Source organism: Felis catus, chromosome D3 (assembly GCF_018350175.1).
Source record: "Felis catus isolate Fca126 chromosome D3, F.catus_Fca126_mat1.0, whole genome shotgun sequence".
Taxonomy (NCBI): Eukaryota; Metazoa; Chordata; class Mammalia; order Carnivora; family Felidae; genus Felis; species Felis catus.
This window is the reverse complement of record NC_058379.1, coordinates 1312043-1326810: the sequence shown is the minus strand read 5'-3', so window position 1 is coordinate 1326810 and position 14768 is coordinate 1312043. Positions and strand designations below refer to the sequence as shown.

The window sequence follows — 14768 nt, the reverse complement described above, 5'->3', positions numbered from 1 at the left end:
GTTCATTATGTGTCTCCTTGAGGTTTGGGGAAGAACATTTTAGTTGCGTATAGTATGGGTTTGCTGGAGACCTGAAGACTGTTTTTAAGGTTAGCCTCTGGGGATAAATGTACAGCCTTGCCTACTGGCCCCTGGGTATGAGGGGCTCCTTGTCCCGCTCTGGGTAAAGAAGAGAATGGGGAGAGCCCGTGGGGAGCATCCCCCGCGCCCTAAGCTGCACCCAGGCTGCTGAGGGGCTCAGGCCCTGACGCCCGGACAATGCAGCAAGTGGTCAGAGCCCAACCCGACAGGTGGGGTCCCAAGCCTGGCGCTGACACAAGAGCTGTGTGCTCCTGGAGGGGTCCTCGGTGCCAAGGCCGTGGCCTCCTTTTTTGAAAAGCAGGAGAACGGCCCATTCTGGAGGGGTCATATTCAGCCATTCATCCAGCTCCTATAATAGACCCAGGAGGATCCTCCCTCCAGCAGTCTCAGACCACGTGGTCGCGGACTCTCCCCATGGAGTGGGGGGAGGCAGATCACTTGACAAGGTCCCAGCCAATCAGCGCCCTGCCCTCCCCAGGCACGTGATTGGCTCAGACACAGGGGTGTGGCTCCCTCAGGGCCAATCAGGTGCCAAGACACTTGGCAGCAGGGTCCTGATCCGTCTGCCTCAGCCTGCTCCCCATCCTTCCCTCCCGCTCCCTTGTCCCTCATCTCAGCGAGGCCACCTCCACAACATCGGAGCCAGACTGTCCCTGCCCTCCCCTCCTGGCCACCAGCCCTCCCCACAGCCACTCCAGCAATCCCACATCCACTTTGGCACAGTGACCCTCCAATTCGGGGAAGGTCCTGGATCCTTCTCTGCTCCCCTCCAAGCCTTCCTGCCCCACTGCCTCCCCCCTTCCGCTGCCACAGCCTGGTTCCTGGTCTTGCACCCCCCCTGCCCATCATGGCCCTTAGGGTTCCCTTTGAATTTCCATCCCAGCACAGTAAGAACCCGGGGCCCTGACGTTCTGTTCTCTCCTAAGTGGCAGTTGGACTCTCCCCATGACCCCGCAAGTGTACGTGCTGACCTGTCTCCACGCACAGAGAATGTTCCAGACTGTGCTCACCTGGGTCTCCATCAGCTCTTCCCCGCTGCAGCCAGGCTCTGAACACCTGGGAGATCACCTGAGGGCTGGGAGGGGTAGGCTCTGCTGGGGCCCAGGGGCGGGAGAGGAAAAGGAGCAGACAGAGCTCTGGGAGACCTCACAGATGCCCTGGGATGGATGGGGGAGCCCCTGGGGAGGCCGCCTAGGGACGGGAGTGCCCCCCACTCTAGTCAGGAGATGTGAGTTCCTGCCCCAGGGTCCATAGTACTCTCATTCTGCAGGCAAGGAAACTGAGGCACAGAAAGGTTAAATATCTCTCCTGAGGCACCCAGCAAATGGGCAGAGTCAGGATTTGAACCCAGGGTGGTCGCTTCAGGGGTCTCACTCACCGTGTGCGGAGCTCACAGGCTAAGTGGGGGGCTACTCAGAATGGAAGAGGGGCACCTGGGTGGCTCAGTCGGTTGGGCTTCCACTTTGGCTCAGGTCATGCCCTCAGGGTTTGTGGTTCGAGCCCCGCATCGGGCTCTGTGCTGACAGCTCAGAGCCTGGCACCTGCTTCGGATTCTGTGTCTCCCTCTCTCTCTGCCCCTCCTCTGCTTCTGCTCTGTCTCTCTCTCAAAAAATAAATAAACATTAAAAAAAAAAACAATTAAAAAAAAAAAGAATGGGAGAGGGTAGAGTGCAGTCCAGAGGAGCAGGGATGGGGATTCTCTGCAGGAAGGGAGGTGGGAAAGAGGCTGTTACCAGGTAGCTGCACAAGTTCACTTCTGTGTGTAAGGAAGTGTCAGTCTTCAGACATTTGCCGCGAGGAGGGGAGCAGTCACATGGAGACACTGAGGCCCGAGAGGTGCAGTGATGTGTTTCATGGACAGGTGGGCAAGTGGCCAAAGGGAGGTGGGGATGGGCACAGAGATGCCCGGGGCCCCCATCTGTGCTCGGCAACACTGAGCCCTGGTCACTAGGGACGATTAAATTGCTTACATCAGGGGCGCCTGGGTGGCTCTGTTGGTTAAGTGTCCCCGTCTTTGGCTTAAGTCATGATCTCATGGTTCATGAGTTCAAGCCCTGTGTAGGGCTCTCTGCTGTCAGCACGGAGCCTGCTTCAGATCCTTTGTCTCCCTCTCTCTCTACCTGCATTCTCTCTCTCTCACAAAAAGAAATAAAAAATAAATATTAAAAAAAAATAATTACAGAGGCACCTGACTGGCTGGCCCAGTCGGTTAAGTGTTGGACTTCAGCTGAGGTCATGATCTCACGGTTTGTGAGTTCAGGCCCCACATCAGGCTCTGTGCTGACAGCTCAGAGCCTGGAGCCTGCCTCAGATTCTGTGTCTCCCTCTCTCTGCCCCTCCCTCCTCTCTCTCAAAATTAAACATTAAAAAAAATTTTTTTTAATTACATTGAATGTTCCTCAGTTGCACTGCCACATTTTAATTTCTCCATAGCACCGTGCCTGTGGCTACATTTGTGGCAGCGTGTGGGACAGCACAGTTACGGAGAGTAGGTGGAGGCCCTGGAGAGCCTGAGCAGGAGGACACGGCATGACATATGCTGGGAAGGGCGCCCTACGCGGCCACGCGGGGAGCTGCAGGGGTGTGCACAGAAGCGGGAGCTCACAGACCTTGTGCAGGAAAGATTCAAAACAAGGCATCAAGGCATGCGAGAGCTCCAAGGTAAGATTATTATCATTTTAATTGGGTGTGATCAAATTTAATTTTTTAAATGTTTATTTACTTTTGAGAGAGGGAGAGAGCACGAGCAGGGGAGGGGCAGAGAGAGAGGGAGACAGAGCATCTGAAGCGGGCTCCGCTCTGACGGCACAGGGCCCGTTGTGGGGCTCCAACCCAGACACCGTGAGATCATGACCTGGCCAAAGTCAGAGGCTTAACCGACTGAGCCACCCAGGCGCCCCTAGGGTTTTATTTTAATGATTTGCATTTGAGAATGAAATACCGATCTGTTGAGTCACCCATGACAGTAAACAGACCTCCCTGATGGAGACCTCCCTGCTGACCTGTGACCACCGGTGACTGATGAGCGGGGCTGGGAGGGATGTCACGACGACAGGCACCCTCTAATGGCAACTCCTTGTAACTAGCTCAGGGCTGAGGCACAGGTAGCTTTGCCCCCTGTGGTGCACACTCGCTGTCCCTGTAGGAGGCAGACATGAAGCAGAAAATCAGGAGCCCGAAAGGCGCAGACACCCTGCCTCCAAGGGCCAAGCCACACCCCTCTGACCAACGTGGGAGGACTGGGTGATCTTTTTCAATAGTCGGGTCCTCATAGAGCAGGGATTGTGTCCCCTCAACCTCCCTCTTGTTGAGCTGGGTGGATGCATTCAAGGCTTTTCACTGTTGTTGGAATTATATAAATCCTGGCAGGCTAATGAGCTGGGGTGGGGGGGGGGGGGGTTCTAGGTGGTTTAGTTTTCAAAAGCAGTCAAACAAAATAGGTATATGTTATGCTTGGCCCAAGGCTAACTTTCTAATTAAAACAGACTGCAGGTGGAAAAAAAAAAAAAGCAAATAAATACAGCAACAATTATGCATGTGCACATGTGTTCGGAGAGGAGATGCAGGAGGTAAGATGAGGCCCAGCAGAGTGATTGCCTGCCAGGAAATGAGCACTGGGCTGAGGGTGCAGGTCCCAGAAGCAATGAGGCTACAGGAAGTGGAGCTGCGTTAATGTTCCTGCCATGGCCCTCAGAAGGGCAGTGAAGAGGGGAGAGACGCCTGGAGTCTTGCAGGAGACAGCTGTTTGTCTGTCTCCAGAATTCTCTGCCCTATGTTGGGAGGTAATGTTTCTTCTCCTCTGTCCTTGTCAGGTAAAGATCGCTCAGTGCATATTTAGGTCCTGAAGGGCCTACCTATGAGATGGCCACCAGGGGAGAGGGGCAGTGACCGTGAAGAAATCCGCCCACACACGTGGAAGATCCCTGACCTCAGCCAAGTTGTGCCCTGGGTAATCAGGGATGAGCCCCCCAAAGTGTATGTTACATGAGGTTCCCAAGGTGGTGGTCTTCAGCCACTCCCCCCCCCAGAGCCCTCTCTGTCCTCCCAGAAGCCCCTTAAAAGTTCCCTCACTCACCTGCCGACTTCACCCCTGTTCCCCTCCCCCCCCCAGGTGGAATCGCCCTCAGCAGTTCTGTCCAGGACCAAGTAGCTTTCAGGGCCAGGCTGGCCATTGGTGCTGTCCAGGGTGCTGAACGCCGCCGGGACACCAGGGTGGAGACAGTACCCTCAGCCCACAGGTGGACACGTGCGGGGATCCAATAGCAGAACTGACTACTGTTTTAGTGTTTCCTTCATGCCCTAAATCCAACCGGTAAGAGCTTGAAAATACAGGATGGAGAGATTTTCTGACTAAAATGATGCTTCTGAGCTGAAGCCTGGGGAGATAGTACTTTATGCTGAATGTCCTCAGAGATAGTGCAGATTCTGAGACACAGCACATCACCAGCTTCACTCAGAAGTCTGCAGGCTGAAGATCCGTGGCGGTGGGAACAATGCTGATGTGGTTATCAACCTGCTCAGCAAATGTTTATCCACTCCTCCCGATCATAACACTGTGCTGGGCAGACATTCAGGGGCTCGCAAAGAGACGTAAGGTGGGGTCTGAATCTGGAGGGTTAGAGACAATCGTGAGTCAACATTAAGTATAGAATACTAAAGATGAGGTGACACATATTACAATACTGTCACCATCTAGCTGGTAAATTTAGGAAGTAACCGGTTTTGTCAGGAACTGGCATCCTGGGAGCTCGCTGCGGAGTCTGGGGTTGAGAAGTGTTAACAGGACACTTTCATGTTACGCCTAGTTTCCTATCACAATCCCATGTCTCCATGAAGGTTAACCTAAGACTTATTGTTTTTACTGGAGCTTTGGAAGAGGGTCATCCATGAGCAGTATTAGCCTCAAGGAAAGGACAAAAATGTGTTAGTACTTAGTCATAGTGTCAGATAGCAACCATGTTTCTCTGCATGTGTGTGTGTCTCTCTCGGCCACATGCATGCAATCTTCTGCTTCTTTCTATGTGCAAATGTCGATATTCTGTACCTCACACTGGCTCTCCCCCATGGACCCCAGGCACTGACTTCTGTAGAGATTCACACTTCCAACATAATGCACGAGCACATAATAGGTAATGTCCTTCCCTCTTGGTTCGAGTCTAGAGTTCTCCATTTGGTGCAGTGATGTCAGCAGTCTGGCTCAGGCCAATCACCACAGTGAGGAGAAGGCTCTGTTGAGAGGGTTGCAATTACGTGGTTGGGAGACGCCTCTTCCGTGGTGTCTGTTCTGGGGCCACTGGATGATAAACAGTGGCTGCACGAGTGAGACATTACCGAGCACCTGCATGTGCCCCTGACCCAGCGTTTTTACGAGTGAGATCCCGTTTCGTTCTTAAAACATCATTGCGAAGTGCCTCAATTTTACAAGTGATTGATATTCAGAGAAAAAGTTAATTTTCCATGCTGATTCGCCCGCTAGGTGGTGGGACTGAGATTCTCATCCAGCTCTTTCTTTTAGTGCCATCTGCCTCCTATGCGGCCAGTGACAACAAGCACAGTTATTAAGCCTCTGCTTTTAATGGTCTTCCTAGGACACTTGCAAGTTGTTCTTTTACATAATGGCATTTCCAAATTGCACTCACAGGTCTCCTTTGTGATTTTTCATCTGCTTTCTTGTGTACATGGATGGCTTGCTTGAAACCCTTTAACATATTTTCATGGGCTACAGAGGGGTAAACAGTGTCAACCACCTCTATGAACAGCATGTTTCTGTCACAAGGCGAGCCAAAGTGTGTGACCCCTGACCTTTGGGAGGAAAGATGAGCAAACACACACACGCACACTCACACACAAACACACATACAAATACACATACAAACACACACCCGTGCACACCCACATATACACATTCATACACATATGCACACACATACACACAAACACCCATGCACAGGTACACACACTCACACAAACACACATGTGCATGCTCACGCACATACAAACACACATGCACACACAGCACAATACACATACACACACCCATGCACACTCACACATACACATTCATACACATATGCACGCACATACACAAATCACCTGTGCACACACACACAAATATACACATGCACACACACAAATACACATGCACGCACAAGCACATATACACACACAAACACATACCCCTGGGCACACTCACACACACATACACATACAAACACAAATGCACACAAGAACACAAACACATCCACTCACATGTACACTCATGCAAATGCACATGCACATTCACGTAAACACCCATGCATGCACACTCACACATACACATTCATACACATATGCACGCACATACACACAAACACCCATGCACATGTACACACACGTTCACACATACACATACAAACACACACCCCTGGGCACACATGCACACTCACATACACATAAATGCACAAATACAAATGCACACAAGCACACTCACACAAAAACATGCACATTCATAAATACACACCCACACAAACACCCATGCACACACACATACACACTACATGCACACTCATGCAAATACCCATGCACACACACTCACACACATCCCCACTCACACAAACACCCATGCATGCACACTTACACACATGCACACACATGCACACTCACACAAGCACACCGTCAACTTCGAGGAGTCACCTCAATATCTTTGGTTCCCCTTCCTTTTGAACATGTGTCTTCCTCTTCCCGTGTCTCAGGCAGCCTGGGCTCGGGCACTGTGTCACGTTTTTCCCGGAGGAAAGGAGCCAACACGCTCCTGCACCCTGAGCTGGGCGTGGCTGCATGGTTTATCATAAAACCCAAACAAGTCAACGCTTAGCTCATAAGAATGTCTCTCTAAGGGCTGAAGGCTACTAGATAGAGGAAAACAAGACACTACTGGTCAGGAGCTGGGTCTTCTTCTGCCCAGCACCACCCAAACTGGCGATAACTATGTGCCCTGTCCAGGGCTGGTCCTGCGTACCTGATGACACCTTAAAAGCAGCATGGCATCCATGTACATAATATGAGTGGAGGAAGTTCCAAGTTCTGTCAGGGCCCAGATTTTCAGGACCAGGGGGTGGCCACTGCTCAGTTAGTGCTATGGCACCGTCACACCATCACACCGTCACACCATCACACCATCCATCCATCCATCCATCCACCCATCCATCCATCCACCCATCCATTCATCCACCCATCCATCCATCCATCCATCCATCTTAATCAAGCTCCCACTGTGTGCAAGGAAATGCTCCATCCTGCTGTGCAAACAAGAGGAAAAGAACTAAAGCTGTGATGGTCAGAAGAGGCCAGATGGCTACAGGAACGACAGGTCTGTGGCTTATTCATCACTCGTGAGACGTGCCATCAGGGTCACGTGCAGGGAGCAGCCCCATGTTGAATGCTGCCAGCTGCTGCGCCAGCAGGAAAGACAGTCCTTGGGGGGGTCTTGCATCGGCAATTAAATGCGCTGATTAGACATGGCACGTGTCATTTCCACTTGCAACTCCTCGACCAGAACCGGTCACTGTCCCTGCCCAACCACAAGGGACCTGGAGCGCAGTCCTTCCATGCAGAAGGTGAGAACCAGGCACACCTGGCCAACGTCACCACGACGCCCCCTGGGGGAAGTGGGCTCTTCCATCACGGCTTCTCCCCTGTGCTTTCCAAGGCTTGCACCTCACTCAGACCCGGAGTCTGGGGGCTGGGGCACCTTTTTCTGCCAATAGTTTGGTCCTAGGAGCCCTCTCTGTGGAGGATGGGGCCTGACATTGGTCCTTCTCTGTATCCACACTCCTGTAAGGACCAGACATGAGTCCATATGGGGCACTCACTGCGACAAAGGCTTTGGCAACTCCCCACCAGCAGTCCTGTGCTGTACAAACTCCCGAGCTGCCCATGAGCGACTTTCTTCCTGGGGCACACGAGTGGTGTCAGGCGACTAGGGTGGACGTATGGAAAGATCTTGCAAGGACCCTGGATTTTCCTGAGGCAGGCAGCCCATCTGCAGTGAGACTTACATGTGTAAGCCCGAAGACTCTGCAGGCTTCACCTTTAATCCGCGTCCTAACACTTGGTGTCATGTTTCTCTGGAACGCTAGATTGAAATGTGTCACTTACTCTTTCACCAAAGAGGAGGCCGGTTTGTGATTGAATATCATGGGACCACCTTTCTGTCCTAATTCTCTCCAATATTTTGGTGGAGGTTCAGTGTGGGGTCTCCTCCTGGGGATGGGGGGTGGTGGCAAAGGAGCTGCTAAGCCCATTACCTCTAGAAGATGTATGTTTTCTCTCGGCTGCACAGTGCCCTTGGCCGATCTTGTACAGGATTAGGTATGCGAAAAGCGCCAGCCACCTAAGAGAACTCTGTTTAGGGCTAATTATTTTATTTTATTCTCAACACCCATTTATTTTCCACGAGTGCCGTCAGTAACTCACACTATTCACTTCCTTGTACACTGTGTGTGTGTGGGGGGGGGGTGTAGAACCGTGGCCCGGATGGCCGACACCCCATCTCACTTGCCTCGAGCCTTGGCCAAACGTCTCACACCTCTTGAGACTCAGGGACCTCCTCTGCTCAGTAACCTCAAAACACATGGCTCTCGGGGCCGCGATGAGGGTTAGTGACGGTGTGAGCTGATCCATGTTGGGTAGATTTCCATCTGTCTTCCCCGTGGCTCTGGCCGGAGAGTTATGGCGGCTGGGGCAGCTCATGGGTAATCCAGGACATCTATTCAGTTAACTTTCCCAAGAGATAAGGTCTTCTTCACCTTCTTTACGTGACCAGAGTTATGAACATAGGGAGGATGCTTGGGCAACAGCTCTGGTTGACTTTATCCCAATGTCCGTGTAATCTGTTCAGGAATTGGATATATCATTTTCAAAACCTTTCAAGGCACTGACCAGGAACACTAGCCAGGGTCTTATAAGCTTGCAACATTCAGACAGCTTGTAGAAACTCATTTTCTGTCATATTCATGAGAAGGATCGGAAGCTGTCCCACTGAAGTCAAGAACCTAGTGAAGATGGCTGATGTCACTGGCATGAACGATATTGCATGGAGATTCTGGATAACACAAGGACAAGAAAAAATGTGTAAATATTGAGAAAAGAGAGACATGATTATCCCTATTGACAGAGTGTACGATCGTCTACATAGGAAACACAATTAGTCAATACCACAAATCGTTAGGACTTAAAGGAAAATTCAAAATTCAAAAATGAAAGCTGTCTTCATGATCAGCCATAACCCATGAGAAGATCCTACAGAAAAAGTAAGTTTCCCTTTCTACTAGCAGCGAGACCTTTAAGGTATGTGAGTCAGCCTGGTGAACAGGTGAGGGTTCACAACGGTGCCTGTAAAAGATCCCTGACAAAAGGAAGCGGACATTTGCTGTTTTGAAGCAGAGAGCCTCAAAATTATATCGTTCAACGTCAACACCGTTTCATGGACGTGACAGATGGATTCCAAGTTCATCTTGAAGAGAAAATCCGAGAACAGTAAAGACAAGAAAGGAAGAAGAGAAAAGGAAGGTGTCAAATATATAACCAATATGTCATATGTACAATAAGTGTAGTTGAAATAAATAGAGCAGATGTATCAATAGAACATAATGAAAAGTCCAGAAACAGACAGAAGCATGTAAGAAATTAACAGCCAAGAAAGGAGGTATTTCCAATCCATAAGGGATTGATGGCAATAAATGGTGTGGAGACACTTGTCTAGCATTGTGGGAAAATAGAATAAAATTAATCTTCAGCCTCACATCATTTCCAAACATAATTTTTAACATGGATTTAAGACCTACCTATAAAACAAAACTATAAAAAAAAAATGGGACAAAAATATAAGAAGATGTAACCTGCAGAGACAAAAGATCTTGGACAAGAAAAAAAATGCAAAAAAGTAAAATAAAAAACACAGAAACCTGACTACTGCAAAATTTAACATTTCTATAGGACTAGAGATACAGGCAGGAGATTACTCACAGGCTAGGAGAAAACATTCATACAGCACGGAGCGAGGGGTCCACGTGGACCGCGTGAAATCACCCTCATAGAGTAATCTGAGAAGGGTAAGCAACCCAACAGAAATTCAGACAAAGAATTCAAACTCACACTTCACGGGAAAGAGATTACAGACAGCCAACAAACATTTTAAATGGTCAGCTCAGCAGGAATGAGCGAAAACAAGTTAAAACAAGGGGTTTTCCCACCTGTTTGACAAAAATGAGAAGTATTACATGGAGTATTAGCAAAGATGCGTGGAAACAGGATTCTTACATTCTGTTGGTGAGCATGTTCAACTTTGTATATGTGCTGCCGAAGCGAGCACAGAGCATGTTCAACTTTGAATAGCTTTTGTGGAGAGCAATCTGGGTGTCTCCATTAGAGCAGAAACCACACATGCCCTGTGGTTCACCAATCCTGCTTCTCAGAATCGACCCTGGAGGAGGGTTCACACGCGGGCGGGGGAGGTGAGAATTAGGATATTCCCAATAATGTTGACGGAAATAGGAACAGCCTGGAGGGCAAAAATGGAATTGAATGTCATGACAGGGTTAAATTACAGCGTTTGGTTAAAGGATGATGAGTCTGCTTAGTTCTGGCTCACCTGCTGGGACCGGACAGCCTTGGCCCCTCTGTGGGTGGAATAGTGTGATCTCGGGGCAGGGGCATGGAGGAAGCTGCCCCACCTCACGGTGACGCCCCGAGGCTGGATTCGGGTGGGTGAGTCCTTCGAGATGGCTTCTGCCGTGTGGACGGTTGAATCCCGGGAAAGGACTGTGTGTCCTCCCCGGCTCAGCCAGAGCAGCGCAGCGGGCAGAATTGGCACTGAGGGTTCTCCCCTCAGGGGAGATTAGCTGACGTTTGTGGGGGTGAGTGGAGAAATGCCAGGGGTCCAGCCTGTGGGACATGGCAGCCTTGGTCAATGTGGCCCTGACCCGCCCATGCCATCAGCGCACTGAAGACACACGGTCCTCTGCCCGGAGTGCCACAGGGGTCCTCAGCCCTCACATCGGGGCTCAGTGCCTTCACATGCCCACGCTGGGACTCAGATCCGTTCCCCCCGAAGTCTGAGGCAGAGAGACTGGCGAGGATTATGGGTTCCTGTGTCGGAGCACATTTGAAATTGTAATGAGCAGGCTTGGTGATGCGTTGAATGTGTTTGATATCGACAGGAGAAATTACCCCTTTTCGAAGCCAGCTCTGTGCTTTCATAACACGCATCAGATCAATGTCTAGAAAACAAACACAGTCACCAGGCGACTCGGCAATGCATCCTCAGGGGGAGCCCACCACAGGAAATGCTGCACGAATTAGCTGGGGGAACCATGCAGGTCTGTCCTCAGGGGTCAGCCAGAAGGCTTTGCAGAACGGACCCCGAGCGCTGATGAGCTACAGGACCAAATAGGAACCTCCCACGGGCCCCAGCAGGTGGCCCCCACGGGGAAAGAACACAGGGATGTTTGAGCCCCTAAAGCTTTGCTACTCAGACCAGGGTCTGTGGAACCAGCTCACCAGGAACTTAGAAATGAAGACTCAGGCCTCTTCCCTCCACATCTGCCCCTTCGGGGAATTAGAGCCCCTCCTGGGATCAGGGCACGTGGTTGACCAGAACAAATGCTCCATTTCCCAGCCTCCACTGCAGCCTCAGGTGGCCATGTGACCAGGTCCTGGCCAACGCACTGTGAGCAGAGGTCATGGGAGGAACTTCCAGGTCATGCCCTGAAAGGATGGAGGTGAGCCCTTCCTCCCATTCTTCCACTCCCCTAGCCACATGAGGCCAGTCAGCCTGGGGTCACCACTACTCTTCTTGGCCCAGGAGAAGCAAACAGATGGGGGATTTTGTAGGGTTTGGAGCAATGTAATTGTTTATCATGTGGTGACCACTTAACTCCCTGTGCCTGGGCTTCTTCAATCGTGAAACACAGATGATAGTGATGGTGATGGTGATGTTGATGGTGATGTGACAATGATGGTGATGATGGTGATGATGATGATTGCTGATGATGATGATGGTGGGTGATGATGATGATGGTGATGGTGATGATGATGATGGTGATGGTGATGATGGTGATGGTGATGATGATGATGGTGATGGTGACGGTGATGATGATGATGGTGATGGTGACGATGATGATGGTGATGGTGATGGTGGTGGTGATGATGATGATGATGATGGTGATGATGATGATGATGGCGATGATGATGATGGTGATGATGCTGATGGTGATGGCGATGATGATTGCTGATGGTGATGGTGATGATGATGATGGTGATGGTGATGATGATTGCTGATGGTGATGGTGATGATGATGATGGTGATGGTGATGATGATGATGGTGATGATGATGGTGGTGGTGATGATGATGATGATGATGATGGTGATGATGATGGTGATGATGGTGATGATGGTGATGATGATGATGATGATGGTGATGATGGTGATGATGATGATGGTGGTGATGATGATGATGATGGTGATGATGATGATGGTGATGATGATGATGATGGTGATGATGGTGATGATGATGATGATGATGATGGTGATGATGATGATGGTGATGATGATGATGATGGTGATGATGCTGATGGTGATGGTGATGATGATTGCTGATGGTGATGGTGATGATGATGATGGTGATGGTGATGATGATTGCTGATGGTGATGGTGATGATGATGATGATGATGGTGATGATGATGATGGTGATGATGGTGATGATGGTGATGGTGATGATGATGATGATGATGGTGATGATGATGATGGTGATGATGGTGATGATGGTGATGATGATGATGATGATGGTGATGATGGTGATGATGGTGATGGTGGTGATGATGATGATGATGGTGATGATGATGATGGTGATGATGATGATGATGGTGATGATGGTGATGATGATGATGATGGTGATGATGATGATGGTGGTGATGATGGTGATGATGATGATGATGATGATGATGGGTGATGATGATGGTGGGTGATGATGATGATGCTGATGGTGATGGTGATGATGATGATGGTGATGGTGACGATGATGATGGTGATGGTGATGGTGGTGGTGATGATGATGATGATGGTGATGATGATGATGATGGCGATGATGATGATGGTGCTGATGGTGATGGTGATGGTGATGATGATGATGGTGATGGTGATGATGATGATGGTGATGATGATGGTGGTGGTGATGATGATGGTGATGATGATGATGGTGATGATGGTGATGATGATGATGATGATGGTGATGATGGTGATGATGATGATGGTGGTGATGATGATGATGATGGTGATGATGATGATGGTGATGACGATGATGATGGTGATGATGGTGATGATGATGGTGATGATGGTGATGATGATGATCATGAGGGGGATGATGAGGCCTCCTGCTAGAGAGAGGAGGAGAAGTGATGGAGTTGTGGGAGGATATGGAACATAAGGTGTAACTATTACTAGCACCATTATTATTATTAATATCTCACACTCCTAGTGACATGGAGCTTTCCCTCACCCAGCAGCCGCCCCTCTTGTCCTGGACACATCTTTATAAGACAGGAGCTGAGCTCTCTTCCCACCTTCTCCTCAGCAGGAGTCCACCACAGGGGGCATGAACGTCCGCTAGGCAAGGAGGGGACACTGTGGGTCCCCTGACCCTGTACTGCAGGCCCGACTGGTCCAGCATCCTGAGAAGACTCATTAACCACGGACCCAGTTTCCTGCAGTAGCCCCAGGACCAGTGGTATTCACATTGCACTTGACTAAGGGCAGTCAGGAATAGATATCAGAGGGCAGGTGCTGAATTGCTTCATTACTGAGCCACCGACGTGCCCACCTCCTGGGAAGTTTGTGGCTGCCACTGCAAGGGTGGTGGGGCTGGAGTCCCAAGCTGCTGTCTACACTGCAGGCACCTAAGTGTGGATGGGGAGGGCAGAGAGGGCAGAGCCTGCTGATTATTAAGAAGGCGGGGCACCTTTTCTTGCATTCAGTTGCATTCTGTCATCTTCCACGAGTGCCTGCTACCTACGCCTGCAGACTTTTCTGGCAGGTTCTCCCTGTGCATGGGGTTGGGTGTGGGGGCTCTGCACACAGCGCACGTCCCTCACCCTGTCTGGTAAAATGCCAAGCAAGTGTCACTGCTGATCTGCCCGTTGCCTTTTCACTTCTCTGTGCTGTTTCCACGCTTGGTGTGCAGTCCATCCGGAGGCTCTGAAACTCGCTTTCTCTCCCGCGTGTCTGCTCTGCTCCCTCCAGCAACCAGTGGAGATTTCTCTACTAAACTGAGCTCGGGACAAAGCTTTGTAAAACCAGAGACTCAGCAGGAGAAAGAAAGTCTAAATAAAATAATGTTCCTGGCAGAATCTCCATTTTAACACATTGCCCAGGATGGAGTCAAGCTGGAGAGATCTGTAACCAGCCTATTGATTTTTGCCCGGAGGTGGGGGGAGCATTGCTGCTGGGGGTGGGGTGGGGCTGCATCGCTGCTGGGGGGGTGGGGGCATTGGAGCTCTTTCCAGTGTGCACGAGGGGTGGGGGTGGGGGTCCGAAGAACCCACAGGGCACAGCGGGCACTCTGCAGGCCCGAGATGTGGCACTTAGTGGGGGCAGCACAGAGGAAGGTGGGCGGAGCCTCTGCTCACCTGCCCCCCCCAAGCCCCTACAGGG

At 50.5% G+C, this 14768-nt stretch overlaps 2 long non-coding RNA genes across 2 annotated transcripts; one reads left to right on the top strand and one right to left on the bottom strand.

The window, feature by feature from the left end:
* The first annotated feature begins 677 nt into the window (after positions 1-677).
* On the top strand, positions 678-6021 carry LOC109493108. Its single transcript, XR_006588121.1, has 4 exons — positions 678-1165; positions 2515-2742; positions 3894-4030; positions 4193-6021. It is a non-coding gene; the product is annotated as an uncharacterized LOC109493108 (long non-coding RNA).
* Positions 6022-8462: 2441 nt separating this feature from the next.
* LOC109493106 lies at positions 8463-12149 on the bottom strand. Its single transcript, XR_006588143.1, has 3 exons — positions 10712-12149; positions 10381-10621; positions 8463-9163 (listed from the first exon to the last, which is right to left on the bottom strand). It is a non-coding gene; the product is annotated as an uncharacterized LOC109493106 (long non-coding RNA).
* Positions 12150-14768: the final 2619 nt, after the last annotated feature.